The sequence below is a fragment of the Agelaius phoeniceus genome, chromosome 18 (assembly GCF_051311805.1).
Source record: "Agelaius phoeniceus isolate bAgePho1 chromosome 18, bAgePho1.hap1, whole genome shotgun sequence".
Classification (NCBI taxonomy): domain Eukaryota; kingdom Metazoa; phylum Chordata; class Aves; order Passeriformes; family Icteridae; genus Agelaius; species Agelaius phoeniceus.
This window is the reverse complement of record NC_135282.1, coordinates 11,554,855-11,562,084: the sequence shown is the minus strand read 5'-3', so window position 1 is coordinate 11,562,084 and position 7,230 is coordinate 11,554,855.

The window sequence follows — 7,230 nt, the reverse complement described above, 5'->3', positions numbered from 1 at the left end:
CCTGTGAATTCAGCTGAGGATGCCCTCAGTCCCCCTCATCCAGATGATCAATAAAGACATTAAACAGAACTGGCCCCACTACTGAGCCCTGGGGAAGCCACCAGTGACAGCCCCAGCTGGCTGCAGCTCCATTACCACCATCACCAGGCTCAGCCCTTCCTTCCCTTCCCTGCTATGGAAGAGATGGTATTATTTTTTTCTTTTTCTTCCAAAATACCTTTCAGCAAAAATGGAAAGTATTTCAGATGTCAGCAAGATCTGTTTAAACTCTTACAGTCTAAGCAGAGCAGCACTCTGCTCTGTGCCAAGAAGAAAATTCGGGCACAAAGCATTTAAATGAAGGCTTGGAGCTGCCTGGTGAGCCAGTGCAAATCTCCAAAGAGGCAGCAGTGCTGCTGAACATTTGGTCTTTGGCTCTGAGCACTGTCCCCCTAGGGCTCTGCATCAAGGCATCTTCACAGCTTTTCCATAGCAGCAGCACCCCCTGAAATGAGGTGAGACCCTCAGTGTGCAGTGCACCCCTGACACAGCTCTTCCTGCAGAGCCCCTGGCTCAGCCCTGCCTGCTTCCAGCCCTGCCCAAAGCTGTGCTTTCAGTCTGAGCTCTGCTGCCCAGCAGGACAGGGATGAGACATTCAGCCCCTTGCAGGGGAATTCTGTGCCAATCTCTGGCCATGCCACCTGCCAGTTGGCAGCTCCAGGATCTGGAGATAAAGCAGGAAACACAGGGGTTCAGCTGAGCAGCTGGGGCATGCATGTTTATTCCTCTATATGCACTTGGTTGCTTTGCCACAGAAAGCTCCCCATGGAGAACTGGTTGTGAATAAATGTGTGAAAATGCAAATTACAAAGTGCTGCCACTGCTTCTTGGATGAATTCTGATGGGCTGTAACTCAGCAGAAACAATCCCAGCACACCCAGCTACTCCCTGATCCCATGGATAGGAGAGGGGCTCTGGGCAGCACAGTGCATCCAGCTCATCCCAAAGCTGGGAAGTGCTCCTGGGCCCCCTACAGATGAGGTGCATGCTCAAGGAGCAGACCTAGAAGCTCCCAATCTGCAATTTTCATAAAAGCTGAGTTCACCAACCAGAGAGGATGACACAACTGAAATGAGCCTTTCCTTGCACTGAATGAGAAGGCTCAGGGCTCTCAAAGGGTATTAAAGGGATGAGCTGCTAATTCAGGTCTCCTCACAGATAGCCAGAGGGACCAGCTTAGTTATGATGCTAAATCAGGGGACACCTGCCCTGCAGTGAGCCTGTCAGGTGACACAGCAGCATTCAAGACTCTCCTCAGGAGGTACTTGCTGCAATCTCAGGTGTTTGGAGCAGCACTCAGTACCAAGACTCAGACACCAGCCTCTCTCTCCACCATTTTCAGTTTGCCAGCCTCCCTCTGTGTGCAGGCTGCAGATGGTCAGCCTGGGATGGGACCTGGAAGCTGAAGGTGCAGCTGCACAGATGGTACCACAGCCCTTCCCCACCCCAGGCAGGTGATCAGCCTCACCACAGCTCTGTGGGACATTTGAGCACACTGTTCAGCAGCAGTGAGCTGGAAGGAGAGGTCACCAGGTGTAAAGCATCCCTTGAAGATGCTGGTGCAGCAGAGAGCTCCAGCAGCACCAGCCTGCAAAGCCCAGCCCTTGTCTCTTATCACATGTGGAGATAACAAACACCACCACAGCTAATGAGGCCATTGGTGCCTGGGAGGGAAGAAGGAACAGTTACTCCAACAGAAAAGCACTTGTGCTCTCCCTGCCTAGGAGGACAACACCTACCTTGCAACTCCATCCTGTATTTTACCTCAGCTTCTGACCACAAAACCCAGGTAAGCATCTTGGCATGCTCCAGGCAGCAATATACTGAGCACTGAGCTCAGCAAAAGCCTCCCTCACTTCAGTGACTCTGCCTAAATAAGTGGTAATTATTTTATTGAGGTAAGGATGCAAAAAGCAGCTGGAAGCACAGGCTTGTCTAATCTATTTTTTATTTCACACACTTCAAAACCTGTCAAGGCCCTTTTCTTTTGCACTGCCAAGGCTCTTTTCTCAACTTCTAATTCATTTCTCATCACAAGCACTAGGAAGATAAAGGAGTTTGCACTGTTTGGGGCAGGCTGACAAGCTCCTTAGTGGACAGCTGCTGACAAAGATGTCAAAAATATAAATTGTTTCATCTTAAGAAAATAAACAAGAGAAGATTAAACATTGCCTTTAGAGATTGCTCTGCTCCCTACCACAGGACGTGACTCAAAGCTTGGAAGAGGCAAAGTGCCTCAATACAAACTCACTTGCAGTCCCTGCATGGAAAAGCCTCCAAGGGCAGCTGGCAGGAAGCCCAGCCACCCCAGCTGGGGACATTATCCATAGACAAGAGAACCTGGTTTACAGTTTACTGGCCTTAAGCAGGTGCTCTCAGCATAGATGCTGGTTTAAGGCTGCCAAGGGGCACTTGACAAAACAAAACAGGAACACTGCTGGCTGAGGCCAGTGCTCCAGAAGGCCAGGACTGCCTCTTGATCCACTTTGAGACACCAAGTACTTGCTGACCCTCTGCTGCTCCTCTCAGATCTGACAGGATCCCAGTCCAGTGATGCTGATTCAAAACCAGAACAACCACTAAACACAATAACCACACAGGAACTGTTCTCCAGCAGAAGAGATCAGAGGAAAGACAGCTTTTACTCCATTTACTCCTTTTCCCAAAGGCCAGCACTCCCCCTGTTGCATCCAAATGGGCCTCAAGAGCAAGTGAGCCACAATGGCACTGACATTTCCTCCCACAGGAGCAGCAGGTTCATTCTGCTTGCATGCAGGGTGTGTCACAAAGGTGGAAGAGAGGCACTTCCCTGCTTTCTCACCAGCCAGTTCCTCAGCTTCTGGGAGGGTTATTCCTCCCAGTCCATTCTGTGTCAGTCTGCCCCACATTGGACACAATGATGGGAAGCATTTGAAGCGCTATAAAAAACGATGTGGGCCTTATTTAACCTGTGTAATTCCCCTGAAATACATGGTGTCTCAACAGCAAAAACATGGCACAAAGTATGGGAAAAAGGCTCTTTCCCAGACTAGCAGAGGCAGCTGCCTTTGAGTTTCAATGTCAGACTTCTGAGCAGAGCTTTGTTCTTGATCCCCTGAAATCTTTTGGTTTGCAGAGCCAACAGTTTGATGTGTGCACCTTTGTCTGAACTCTGCTGCAACTGAAAAACTGAGCAAGTCACAACCCATCCACTCATTTTACCAACAGTTCTTTGGGGTTTTAGTTTTTCAGAAACTGCAATGGCAAGAGAGCCAAGTGGAGACCAAAGAAACAGATGTGATGTGTAACCAGATACCCAGAGACAACAGCCCAGAGTGTCTCCAGGTCCCCTTACCTGGGTCTCAGCCCTGGACTGGCCCATCCCTCAGCTCCAGTATGAATCCCAGTGTTCTACAGTGTCACTGACAGCCCCAAAGCTCCTGCTAGCACCAGGCCAGGTGCTCTGGAGCTGGGTGAACACTTGACTCTTGCAAGCAGGACAGGAGGATGCACCCCCAGGGCTCCTTCCCAGGGTGTGCAGCTCAGCCAGGGGTGCAGGGCCAGTAACAGCCAGGCTCAAATGAGGCCATGGAGATAAAGTGAGATCTCCTACATGGACCCTCTCAAGAAGAAACCCTCCAGCCAGAAACTTCAGCATGTCCCATGGTATAAATCTCTGCCCAGGTTCAGGATTAGACTTCATGTATTTGGAGTCCAATTCTGACATGAAAAGCCTCTAATGAGTTCCCTAGAGCTTCATCCACTTTCTCCATGTCATATTTGGATCATTAACTGGAAAAGAAAAAATAAAGGTTGCAGTGAAAAGACAAAACAAAGCCAATGCTGACAAGTACCAAGAGAAAAGGAAGAAGCAACATTTCCTCTAAGTGTAGCCACTCCTTTCCCCAGACCATGGCACTTCTGCTGCCACCTCCAAGCTGCCCTCAAAAGCATGAGGTGAACAAGACTGCAGGCAAGTGACACACTCCTGTCTGGTTCTGAGCATGCATCTGATGTGCCCTTTGATATAGTGCTCTTCAAGGGGAACAACACTGACTTTTGGCTGAGCTTTGCAAAAACAGGCCTGTTGTGGAGCTGTTTCAGACATGAGACAGAAAGGAGCTCATCTGATCATGAAGCAACAAACAGCAACACCTCTTTGGTAGAGAAAAGTGAAAATCTCCACATGCCAGTTCTGTGTCTCAGCTGGCTATGGTGTCAGGGAAAAAACCCTATTCACCCTACAGTTTACTTGAGATTTTAGGGGAGTGTAAAGATATCAATAAACATTCTAAAATGCCACTACATGGGTCTGTGTATTGTCACAATATCAGCTTCACTGCATGTCTGCTGAGGGCCATCAGCTGCAGTGTTCCAAAACCTCTCTGAGGCTGTGGGCTGCACTCCCTATTAACATTTTAGCCACCAAGGGACAAAATGTAAGAAGTTTTGCCTCACAAGCAGTAGCTTGCTCTGGATTAGATGTACCAGCATCTCTCCAGTGAGCTGGAATTAGGGCAAACCCCCAACCACACAACAGATTTTAAGTCCCCAAGCAAGGGAAAATGAAGAACAAATTAAATGCTCACTGCAAGCAGTTCACCAAACAAAAGAACAATGATAGTGTTTTTCTGCAATTCTTTTCATTTCTCCCAGCATAACTACACATCTTCTGGATACAATCTGTTTCTTTGCCAGGGCCTCAGCATTCTCCCTTGAATTAATGATGCTGGAAAATCTCCACTTTTCATAGGCTCTGATAGTCTCTGCTGAGCAGCAGAAGGCTGCACAATACTTGCTTATGCAATGACTGGTGCTGTGCCAGGAATAACAGCCTGTCTACTAGGAACAAGCAACTCACACACAAACCCCAAATACTTTTCTCATTAAACATCTGAATTAAGTGGCATAAACCCACCCCAAACCTACTACTCATACTGCACACTAATGTCAGAACTAACTCCAGAAGGAATGAAATAATCCCACACCCTGGTCTGTGAGGAACAGTGACCATGAGCAGGGAAGGGTGGCACGTTCTTATTCACCACCTCCAAAATACTCTTCACTCTATCAAGAGCTCTCATTACAGGTCTAGGAAACAACAGGACACCTGGAGCAGTCAAAACACAGCTTGACCTGGAAAATACTTGCAGACAGGCAGTGCTTTGGCTACTTCAGCCCACTGCAGTCACCTGGCAGCTCTCCTGTCTGCAGGTGTGAGCAGGTGAAGCCTCCTCTCATTTGCAAAGTGATCTGCACACACTCACCCATCAGCACCTCTTCAAGGCTGTTCCATGACCATGCTTTTAAAGTGGTATCTGTATTTCCTTCCAAAGAGTCTCTGAAGGCAGGAGGGTCCTGTAAAGTTTTATCTAATGTTGGAGGAGGAAGATCAGGTCTGTCTGAAATCAGTTTGGCTGCAATAAAGTGCAAGTCCAGATCTAAATTTTTGGAAATAACAAAGATCCCTGGAAGAACTCTTTCCCCACATTTGACCCTTGCCTGAGAAATAAACAACTGAATCACTGACACTTTCTTGTAGACCTCAGAATTCCATCCATTGCTACCTTACCAAACCACTGGTCCACTGGGACATCAGTCTTCCACCCTTGCTCACATTTTACTGGCAAAAGGACACATCTATTTTACAGGAAAGCTCATTGTAAAGCTCAAACAGCAAAGAGATACAGACTGGACAGTTATCCTGACTACCAGCACCAGAAATTCACATTTCCTGCTCCATTCTGCCCTTCTAGAAGAGGTTTTCTGAAGAGCATTGAAAAATGAACTAAAGAAAAGTACAATTGTAGGATCAAAACAAGTTAGACATACCTGGAGAGAAGAGCTGCACATGTATGGGACGAAAGCACCTGGTCAGGGAAAGATCCTACAGTTCTGTGCAAAGGAATTTTTTTCAAGTGGTACTTTCTTGAACTTTTCTCTGATGTTATGCCTTGTTTTCATACAAGAGCACAAGTGTGGTTTTGACCCTGGAAGACCAGGTGAATTTCCACCTGCACCTCTCCACACACCATTTTGGACACCTACAGTACAGACTTCTCTGTCCTACCAGTATCAAAGGGACCTGCACTGGTGTTCTCAAAGGGGCAAGTTTGGAACAAGGCTTTAGGCCAGTGCTTGTCTCTCTTTGCCAAAAGCAGGAAACTGTGGAGAGCCCTGAACGCACTGAAGAGCATGAGATTTATAAGCCCACACACATTGGGATGGCAAAGAATGAAAAGAAATGCTGCATTCTGTGATTTTAAAAAAGTGACAAATAAGTACAGATGTTAAAAACAGCTGCATCTCTCCTTAGTATCTGCATCCCAGGGAAATAGATTGAGTTACTGCACTGAGGAATCTGCATTATCTAAGTGCATTTGCCCACTTAGCCAAGTACCAGGGAAACACAGCATCAATCAGCAGCTGGAATAACTCAGCCATGTAGGAAGCCAGCACTCAGGAACACTGAAGAAGAAAGAAAATAAGGTGAGTATTTTCATGCTAGTTTATAATAGCCCTTGAGTTTATGGACTTTATAGCAGAAGTCACATTTCTTGCATTTTTCTTTTCCAGAGGGTTCTGGTTTCTTGAGCTTCATTCTCTTCCCAACAGAGCCATCTAGTGGGTGAGACCTGGTCTGTGAGAAGGAAATTTTGATTTCTTACACTGTAGTAATACACACAGCACAGGAAGGCTCTGGAAAGCAGCCTGTAACAAACTAGCATTCCAGTTACTCCAGTCAGAAATTGCTAAGTGATGTTTGTCTTGGCTGAGACTTTCCTACCAGTGTGAAACTCCCACATTTTTAACACTAAATTCACAGTATCTTTCTGAAGAGTTCATCCTAGACTCAGCCTCAACCTGAGGCCACAGTGCAAAGCTTTTTCTTTATGCAAAATCCAGTATCATCTTCAAAGCTGATATGCATTAGAGAAGTTACTCCAAACTTATTAAAGCAGATACAGTTTGTTCCATCAAACCTTCTGAGGAAAGTTACTGTTTCTCTCCAAAATTCGTGGTTGTCCCCCACCCTCAGTGCTGCTGAATGGCACATCCAGTGCTCCTGAGAGAACAGCAGCTTGGCATTGCTCAAGAAGAACAGGAACTTTTAAAAAGAGGTGAGCCAGCCAGCACCAGTGGAAATGGTCCCTGCTTGTGAGGACTGCCATCCTTTGGACACATTCCTCATGAGAGGTGCAAGGTGACACT